Consider the following 9,677-nt stretch of genomic DNA (forward strand, 5'->3'; position numbering starts at 1 on the left):
GTCATATGTTTGAGAAATTGAAGTAATAGTATTTCAAACGATTCAAAAATCGCGCCACTGAATTCAGGTGGCTGTTACGTAGGTGGGACGAATTCGTTCCACATGCGCCAGAGAGGTTAATGAGAGTCTTGTCTTTAAAATGGTTTAAAATAGTCACCTGTTTTTTGGGATATTGAAGTTATAGCATTAAGGTATTTGTATTTCGCGCCACGCTCTACCATTGGATATTGGTGAGGCGTTCCGCTAGCGGAACATCTGTCCCTTTTAAGAAGAATTCTAGTGTCAAGTAAAGTCTTACAGAAATCTATGGGACATTATAACTTTTCTTTTGACGAGTCTATGATACGTAAAACACTAAACAAGAATGGTATTCATGGGAGGACACCACGGAAGAAGCCACTGCTGTCCAAAAAAACCATTGCTGCACGTCTGAAGTTTGCAAAAGTGTACCTGGATGTTCCATAGCACTACTGGCAAAATATTCTGTGGACAGATGAAACTATAGTTGAGTTGTTTGGAAGAAACATACAACACTATGTGTGGAGAAAAAAAGGCACAGCACACCAACATCAAAACCTCATCCTAACTGTAAAGTATGGTGGAGGGAGCATCATGATTTGGGGCTGATTTGATGCCTCAGGGCATGGACAGCTTGCCATCATCGATGGAAAAATGAATTCCCAAGTTTATCAAGACATTTTGCAGGAGAATGTTAGGCTCTCTGTCGCCAATTGAAGCTCAACAGAAGTTGATGCAACAGGCCAATGACATAAAAAAAAAGGAAATCAACAACAGCATGGCTTCAACAGAAGAAAATACGCGTTGAGTCCTGACCTCAACCCAATTGAGACGCTGTGTCCTGACCCCAAGAGAGCAGTTCACACCAGACATCCCAAGAATATTGCTGAACAGAAATTGTTTTGTAAAGAGAAATGGTTAAAAATTCCTACTGACAATGTGAGTGAGATGTTAGTAAAATTCCTGAACTAAGTGTTTTCATCATTCTCGATTGCAGCCGGTAGCAACAAGAAGCGACGCGATGTGTGTGGACCCAATGAGGACAGCAAGACATAGTACACATCTATCAAGTGTAAGAAATACATTTGCAACACACACACAGTAAAACTCTGTCACACGTGGTGTGTAGACCAGCCTTCATTTGTGTTCAATAGGGCTCATTTGTCCTTCCAATTTGTTCAGTTCAAACAAATAAACATCAATAGTGACAACCTTGTTTCATTTACAGTTGTTCAAGATAATCAACACATGGGTGGAATAAATCATGTTTATCTAGCAGAGGTAAAAGGCAAATATTAACCATGTATGCTGTCTATATTAATTGTAGTTGATGTAAGTCAACATTAAGTAATTTTACTTACATTTTTATGGCTGTATTGTTTTCAAAACCCAATAATGTTGCGGCTCCATCATTCCCGCGAACATTGGGTAAATACCAAAAACACCACACAAGAGTTAAAGATATGAGAATTAAAGATATGACAGATAGGAGTGGCTATAGAGTCAGTTACCATCCTCAGTAGTTTTCCATCCAAGTTGTCAATGCCAGCAGGTTTGTCATTACGATCGATAACAATACTTTTCCCACCTCTCCCTCACTAACTTTACAAAATTCAAACTTACACTGCTTTTGTTTCATTATTAGTTTTTTTCATGGATGAATATGATGGCTCACTGTTCGTTGTTGGCATTTCCTGCCTAAGTTTGCTTACTTTGACAATGAAGTAATCATTACAATAATTGGCAACATCTGATTCGATGAAAGATCGAGTTGAATTTGTTGTTCTGCCCATAACTTCATTTAAAGTAAGCCAGCATTTTTTCCCATCATTCTTTAAATCGTTGATCTTGGCTTCATATTACATTTATTTCTTTTTGTTGAGTTTCATGATTTCTCAATTTGCAGTAAGTCAGCCACTTAGAAGTGCAGCCAGACTTATTAGCCACTCCTTTTGCCCATCTCTTTTTAATATATATATTTTTTATTTAATTAGGCAAGTCAGTTAAGAACAAATTCTTATTTACAATGACGGCCTACACCAGCCAAATCCAGATGACGCTGGACCAATTGTGCACCAATCACGGCAGGTTGTGATACAGCCTGGATTCAAACCAGGGTGTCTGTAGTGACACCACAAGCACTGAGATGCTCCACTCGGGAGCCCTAAGCCTTTCAATCATACAGTTTTTCAATTCCTCATCAATCAATGGAGCCTTAACAGTTTTAACAGTATGTTTCTTAATGGGTGCATGTTTATCAATAATTGGAAGAAACAATTTCAGAAATGCATAAAGTGCAGTGTCTGGAGGCTCCTTATTAATCACATGAGATCAACAAATATTTTTTACATAATAAATGATCTCTTATACACTATTTTAGGCCCAGCTTTTGGAACCTTTAGTGCTACAGTATTAGTAAAAATGTGATCAATGCATTAGGATGATCTTGTTCCTGTAGTGTTTGTAAACACTGGTGACAGTGAGAAGCTTCCTCTTGAGCGGACAGCTTGATGAAATCCAGTCAATATTCAGGTCCCCAAGAAAGTACATCACATACACTATCAAGCATTTCACACAAATGATCTAGATACTGACTGTTAGCACTTGGTGGCCTATAGCAACATCCTAGAAGAATAGGCTTTAGATGAGACAGGTAAACCTGCAACTACAACACTTCAATAACACTTGACACGAGATCTTCTCTAAGCTTTACAGGGATATGGCTCTGAATATACAGCAACAACTCCCCCATAGGCATTCCTGTCTCTTCTGTAGATGTTATATCCTTGTACTTCTACTGTTGTATCATCAAATAATTATCTAAGTGAGTTCCATAAATGGCTAATATATTAATGTTATCTGATGTTAGCAAGTTATTGATTTCATTAACTTCTTGGGGCTATGTGGGACGTTAGCGTGCCACCCGTGGCGCACCCTATCAACAGCAGGTGCATTTCAAGAGCGGCAAATTTGAAACCAAATAAATGTCCAAATTCAAATTTCTCAAACATACAACTAACTTACAGCCTTTGAAAGATAAACATCTTCTTAATCTAACTACGTTGTCCGATTTCAAAAAGGTTTTACGGGGAAAGCATAAAGTTAGGTTATGTTAGGAGAGTACATTGATAATAGCTGTGTGTAATGCATTGTCGATTCAAAGACAGGCGTCACCAAAACCATAAAATCAGCTAAAATTATGCACTAACCTTTTACAATCTCCATCAGATGACACTCCTAGGACATTATGTTAGACAATGCATGCATTTTTAGTTCTATCAAGTTCATATTTATATCTAAAAACAGCGTTTTACTATGGCGTTGATGTTCAGGAAATCGTTTCCCTCCAATACCGGCAGTCAAGTCATGACAAAAAAATAATTAATTAATATTAGAAAACATTGGTAAAATATTATATTGTCATTCAAAGAATTATAGATTTACATCTCTTGAACGCAATGGACTTGCCAGATTTAAAATTAACCTTACTGGGAAATCACACTTCGCAATAATCTGAGCACTGCGCCCAGAAAAATACGCATTGCGATACAGACTAACCGCCATGTTGGAGAGATCTAAAATCGAAAATACTATGTAAATAATCCATTACCTTTGATTCTCTTCATCAGATGTCACTTCCAAAGAATCCCAGGTCCATAACGAATGTAGTTTTGTTCAAAAAAGCTCATCATTTATGTCCAAAAACCTCCGTGTTGTAGCACATGATCTAAGCCAGCCAGCCGGACTTCACTTCACATCACGAACGGAAAAAATATATTTACGTTCGTTCAAACATGTCAAACGTTGTATCGCATAAATCATTAGGGCCTTTTTTAACCAGAACATGAATAAAATTCAAGGCGGACCATTTGGTTCTCTTTTAAAACGTTTCGGAATGAGAGTACCCACCATCAACTCGCACGCAAGGTGTCTAATGGGCCATCACCGTTCCAAGGCTCTTCTTCAGTCAGATCTCACTGTAGAAGACTCAAAACACTTTGTAAAGGCTGGGGACATCTTGTGGAAGCAATAGGAAGTGCCAAAACATTCCTCACCCCCTTTGTTTTTCAATGGTATAGGCTTAAAGTCAATTCAACACATCAGGTATCCACTTCCTGTCAGAATCTGTCTCAGGGTTTTGCCTGCCAAATGAGTTCTGTTATACTCACAGACACCATTCAAACAGTTTTTGAAACTTTAGGGTGTTTTCTATCCATATATAATAAGTATATGCATATTGTAGTTACTGGGTAGGATTAGTAACCAGATTAAAATTGGGTACATTTTTTTATCCAGCCATGAAAATACTGCCCCCTATACCCTAACAGGTTAACCTGTCTGGGCTAGGGGGCAGTATTTTCACAGCCGGATGAAAAACGTACCCAATTTAAACAGGTTATTACTCTGGCCCAGAAACTAGAATATGCATATTATTAGTAGATTTGGATAGAAAACAATCTGACGTTTCTAAAACTGTTTGAATGGTGTCTGAGTATAACAGAACTCATATGGCAGGTAGAAACCTGAGAAAAAGTCAACCAGGAAGTGGAGGATCTGAGAATTGTAGTTTCTAGTCCCTTTCGAAACTACAGTATCTGTAGGGTTACATTGCACTTCCTAAGGCTTCCATTGGCTGTCAAAAGCATTCAGAAAGTGGTTTGAGCATTCTCCTGTCACTGGGCAGAGTATAGGAGCTCAGTTACTGAGTGGTCTGCCTGGCAACAAAGGGATTGGATATGCGCAGTCACGCGAGTGCGCCGTTCCTTCTTTAATGAATATGCTATTGTCCGATTGGAATATTATCGCAATTTTCGTTAAAAATACCATAAAGATTGATTTTAAACAGCGTTTGACATGCTTCTAAGTATGGTAATGGAACATTTTTACTTTTTGTCTCTGGTTCCGCGCTCGTGCATTATGCCTTTGGATAAGTGATCTGTACGCACGAACAAAACGGACGTATTTGTACATAAATATGGATTATTTCGAACAAAAACATTTCTTGTGGAAGTAGCAGTCCTGGGAGTGCATTCTGAGGAAGATCAGCAAAGGTAAGAGAATATTTCTAATACTAATTCTGAGTTTAGGTTGCCCCGAACTTGGCAGGTGTCTGTATAGCTCTCTGTGATGGCTGAGCTATGTACTCAGAATATTGAAAAATGTACTTTCTCCGTAAAGCTATTTTAAAATCTGGCAAAGCGGTTACATCCAGGAGTAGTCTATCTATAATTCTTTAAATAATTGTTATATATTTTGTCAACGTTTATGATGAGTATTTTTGTAAATTGATGTGCACATTCACCGGACGTTTTGGTAGGAATACATTTTCTGAACATCACACGCCAATGTAAAATGCTGTTTTTGGAAATAAATATGAACTTTATCGAACAAAACATACATGTATTGTGTAACATAATGTCCTAGGAGTGTCATCTGATGAAGATCGTTAAAGGTTAGTGCTTTATTTAGCTGTGTTTTGGGTTTTATTGACACATGTCCTTGCTTGGAAAATGGCTGTGTGATTATTTTTGTCTATGTACTCTCCTAACGTAATCCAATGTTTTGCTTTCGCTGTAAAGCCTTTTTGAAATCGGACAATGTGGTTACATCAAGGAGAAGTGTATCTTTAAAATTGTGTAAAATAGTTGTGTGTTTGAGAAAGTTGAATTCTGACATTTTGTTGTTTTTGAATTTGCCGATATGATATTTCACTGGCTGTGTCCCGCAGGTGGGACGCTAGCGTCCCACGTAGCCCATAGAAGTGAATCATTTCTAAGGCTACATATATTATTATGGGATTTTTTTGCCCTTTCATGGGTAGCTTATCAGAAATGGACATAATATAGAAAAGAACAAACAAAGCAAGAGAACTTTGTTCCACAGTCCCTCAATCAGTTGGTCTGTGTAAGTGTGTCTGCGCTGCGGGGTTGAAGCTACGAACCCAAAGGTTCATCTCTTCCAGGCTTGTGGGAGGGAGAGTGGACAATGAGACTATCATAGAAAAACAATGTCCTCAGACGATCTGGCAGCTTTCATGGCTGGGAAAGTTCTTTCCTCATCTGGCACACAGAAATATTTTGTTACCCTTTGCCAGATCTGTGCCTCGACACAATTGCTCTACAGACAATTCCTTCAACCTCATGGCTTGGTTTTTGCTATGACATGCACTGTCAACTGTGGGACCTTATATAGACAGGTGTGTGTCTTTCCAAATCATGTCCAATCAATTGAATTTACCACAGGTGTACTCCATTCAAGTTGTAGAAACATCTCAGGGATGATCATTGGAAACAGGATGCACCTGAGATTAATTTCGAGTCTCATAGCAAAGGGTCTGAATACTTATGTAAATAAGGTACTTCTGTTTTAAATTTGTTATACATTTGCAAAAATGTCTAAAAACCTGTTTTCGCTTTGTCATTATGGGATATTGTGTGTAGATTGCTGAGGAAAAAAACACATTTAATCCATTTTAGATTAAGGCTGTAACGTATTAAAATGTGTAAAAAGTCAAGGGGTCTGAATACTGCCTGAAGGCACTGAATATATAAGTATGTTTGTGTACGGTACCTGTTAGACATTGAGGGCTTCCTGTGCTTTTGTGTTGATGATTGCTGTGAGAGCGAGTTAGCTAGCATGCTCTAATTGTAATTGCCGCATTAGCTTCCTGCTAATTCACAGTTGTTTCCATGCTAGCAGACTAATCAAAAATCTACAGCCATCAACATACTGTTGTCCTGCACATCTAATGTGCTTTCTATGTGTCTATCGTCAGGCATTTACATTTATTGTATTTTGTAACATTTGTATCATTTTTATGATGTTTGATTACAAAATAACCACTTGACATGCAAGTCACGAATCTACAACCATCAACATACTGTTGTCCTGCTGACCATTCCTGTCTTTAATTAAAAACAACGCAAGAAAGTTACTATCACATTTGTTACACATAAAAAGCTGTTCGTATCAATCTTTTCAAACAGACCCCATTTCAAAGGAAACAAGCACTCAGGTGAGGCCAATTAGTGGGCACAACACACACCTGAACACACTTAACAAGATAGAGGCTTGAGTTGTTTTATGCTAAAAATATGTACGTCACTAAAGTTTTCTTGTGGGTTCTCTGGAAAGTTTGTCATGTTCTGAGAACGGAATTTAGAGCTTATTGATGTTAATGTGTACAATTCCATTTTCCAATATTGCCAAGAACTGACATAATAGAGAAACGTACATTCTCTGAACATTTGAATAAGTCACAATGTTTTGGAACATTCCCAGATTGCTGTAAAAATAAGACATTAAATAGAACCACATGGGAAGGTGTGTGGAATGTTTTGTGAAAGTACTGAAATACTTTAAGGGGCTTAACAAAAAGAAAAACTATTTTTAAAGTTCTCGGAACAATTTCAGAACATGACTTTCAATAGAACCATGACGAAACCTTTAGGAAACGTTATGCTGAAGTACTGAAATTCTAACAGAAGAATGTTGTTTCTTAACATTGTCGGAACAATTTGAGAACATGATTAAATAGAACCACGAAGAAACCTGCAGGAAACGTTATGCTGAAGTAATGAAATTCCCACAGAAAAGCAATGTTTCTTAACATTCTCTGAACTAGTTGAGAACATTCCTAATGACATTAATTGCATTTAACTTTTAGGAAACATTCTGTTAAAGTAATGAAATACCAATAATATACTCATTGGCCACGAAGAGCGAGATCACACAGTCATCTGGAAAAACAGGAGCTTTCAAGCAAGGCACAGTGTTATATTCCTCGAAGTGATTATAAAACACATGTAACTTGTTTGGGAGTTCTGCATCACTGGGCAACTCATGTCTGGGTTTCGCTTTCTAATCCGTTATCAACTGCAAGCCATGCCACATGCGACGGGTGTCAGAGGCGGTGTAATAGGATTCCACCGTCCTACTATATTGTGCTTTTGCATGTCTCATTGGAGGTTGTAGCAGGCTTTGTCGTATGCCTCCATGTCCGTGTCCCGTTCCTTGTAAGCGGTAGCTCTAGCCTTTAGCCCAGCGAGGATATTGCCTGTAATCCGTGGTTTTTGGTTTGGATAGGTTCTTAAAGTCACTGTGAGGACAACATTGTCTATGCACTTATTTATGAAGCCTGTGACTGTTGTGCTAAACTCCTCAATGCTATCAGATGAATCCCGGAACATATCCTAGTCTGTACTAGCAAAACAGTCTTGTAGCCTCGTGTCTACTTCATCTGACCACTTCAGTATGGAGCACATCACTGGTACTTCCTGTTTTAACTTTTGTTTGTAAACAGGAAGCAGGAGAATGGAGTCATGGTCAGATTTGCCTAAGGGAGAGTGAGGGAGTGCCTTACATGTGTTTATGTGGGTAGAATAAAAGTGGTCTAAAGTTTTAGCATCACTAGTGGTGCAGGAGACATAGGTAGAAGTGAGGTAGGATGGTTTTAAGTATCCTAGCGTTAAACTCTCCACCCACCAGAAATGCTGCCTCTGGGTGAGCGGTTTCTTATTTGTTTATGGCCCCATACAGTTCTTGAGTGCCAGAGTAGAGTTGGCTTGGTGTGGGAGGTAGACATCTGCGATAACTATGGATGACATCTCTTTTGGTAGATAAAAGGGTCTGCAGCTTACCGTCAGGTATTATATATATCACGTGAACAAAAGCTCGAGACTCCACCTCCTTTCGACTTCTCCGAAGCCGCTGTACAATCCTGCCGCTGCATGGAGAATCCACTGACTTCTAAGTGCATAGCGTCATCATCCAGCCACATTTCAGTAAGACATACAGTATAATTTTGCAACTTTTCAGGTTTCTCTGATAAGAGACTCTTGAACGAAGCTCATTCATCTTATTCTAATTGAATGGGGGGAGCCCCGTTTGGTTTTCTCTTCACCTCATTTCCCACATCTACGACTGCGGCTTTTTGGTAGTCCATGGAGCAAAGGAATAGGGTCTGGTATGAACAGTGGAACAGCTGAGATGGAGTTGAAGTCATCTTTTATGTCGAAATTGTGATTAGTAATTGTCGATCTGATGTCCAGAAGTGCTTGGCGATCATATGTGATAATAGTATGAACTTTCTTTACAAAAAAGTAACTTGAAAGATGTCGCCCTTCTCCGTCGGTGCCATCTTGATCGCAATGTATGGGGTGGATGCAACCACACATGATGACAAGCTCATAAGGCAGGTATTCACTACAATAAACCAACACAACTTGACACTCATTGACAGAAAATGCAATTCAACTTAGTGGGCCTTTACATCACATGAATTGCACCTCTCCAATGTCAATGCCATCCTGAATCTTCCAATCTGTCCTGAGGTTGGCATACATGCAGTGTTATTTCGTCAACAATAACTATGATGAAAGATACTAGTCAACAACCTATTTTTCCTGACTAAAACTATGACGATAATGAGACTAGATGCCCTGGAAAAAAATATAGAACTATTAAAAATGATTTTTGATTGTAGTTGACGAAAATGTGACGAGACGAGAATTCCACGTTTGACTAATGGACATTTAATTTGACATGAAGTCCCTTTTTTATCTGTTTTGTCCAAACATAAGCATGTATGCATTCAGAATATTTCATGCAATCCTTCTCATTGGCATAATTGACATCTTTCAGTTGCATGGTCTGATTGA

Source organism: Salmo trutta, chromosome 12, assembly GCF_901001165.1.
Source record: "Salmo trutta chromosome 12, fSalTru1.1, whole genome shotgun sequence".
Lineage (NCBI taxonomy): Eukaryota > Metazoa > Chordata > Actinopteri > Salmoniformes > Salmonidae > Salmo > Salmo trutta.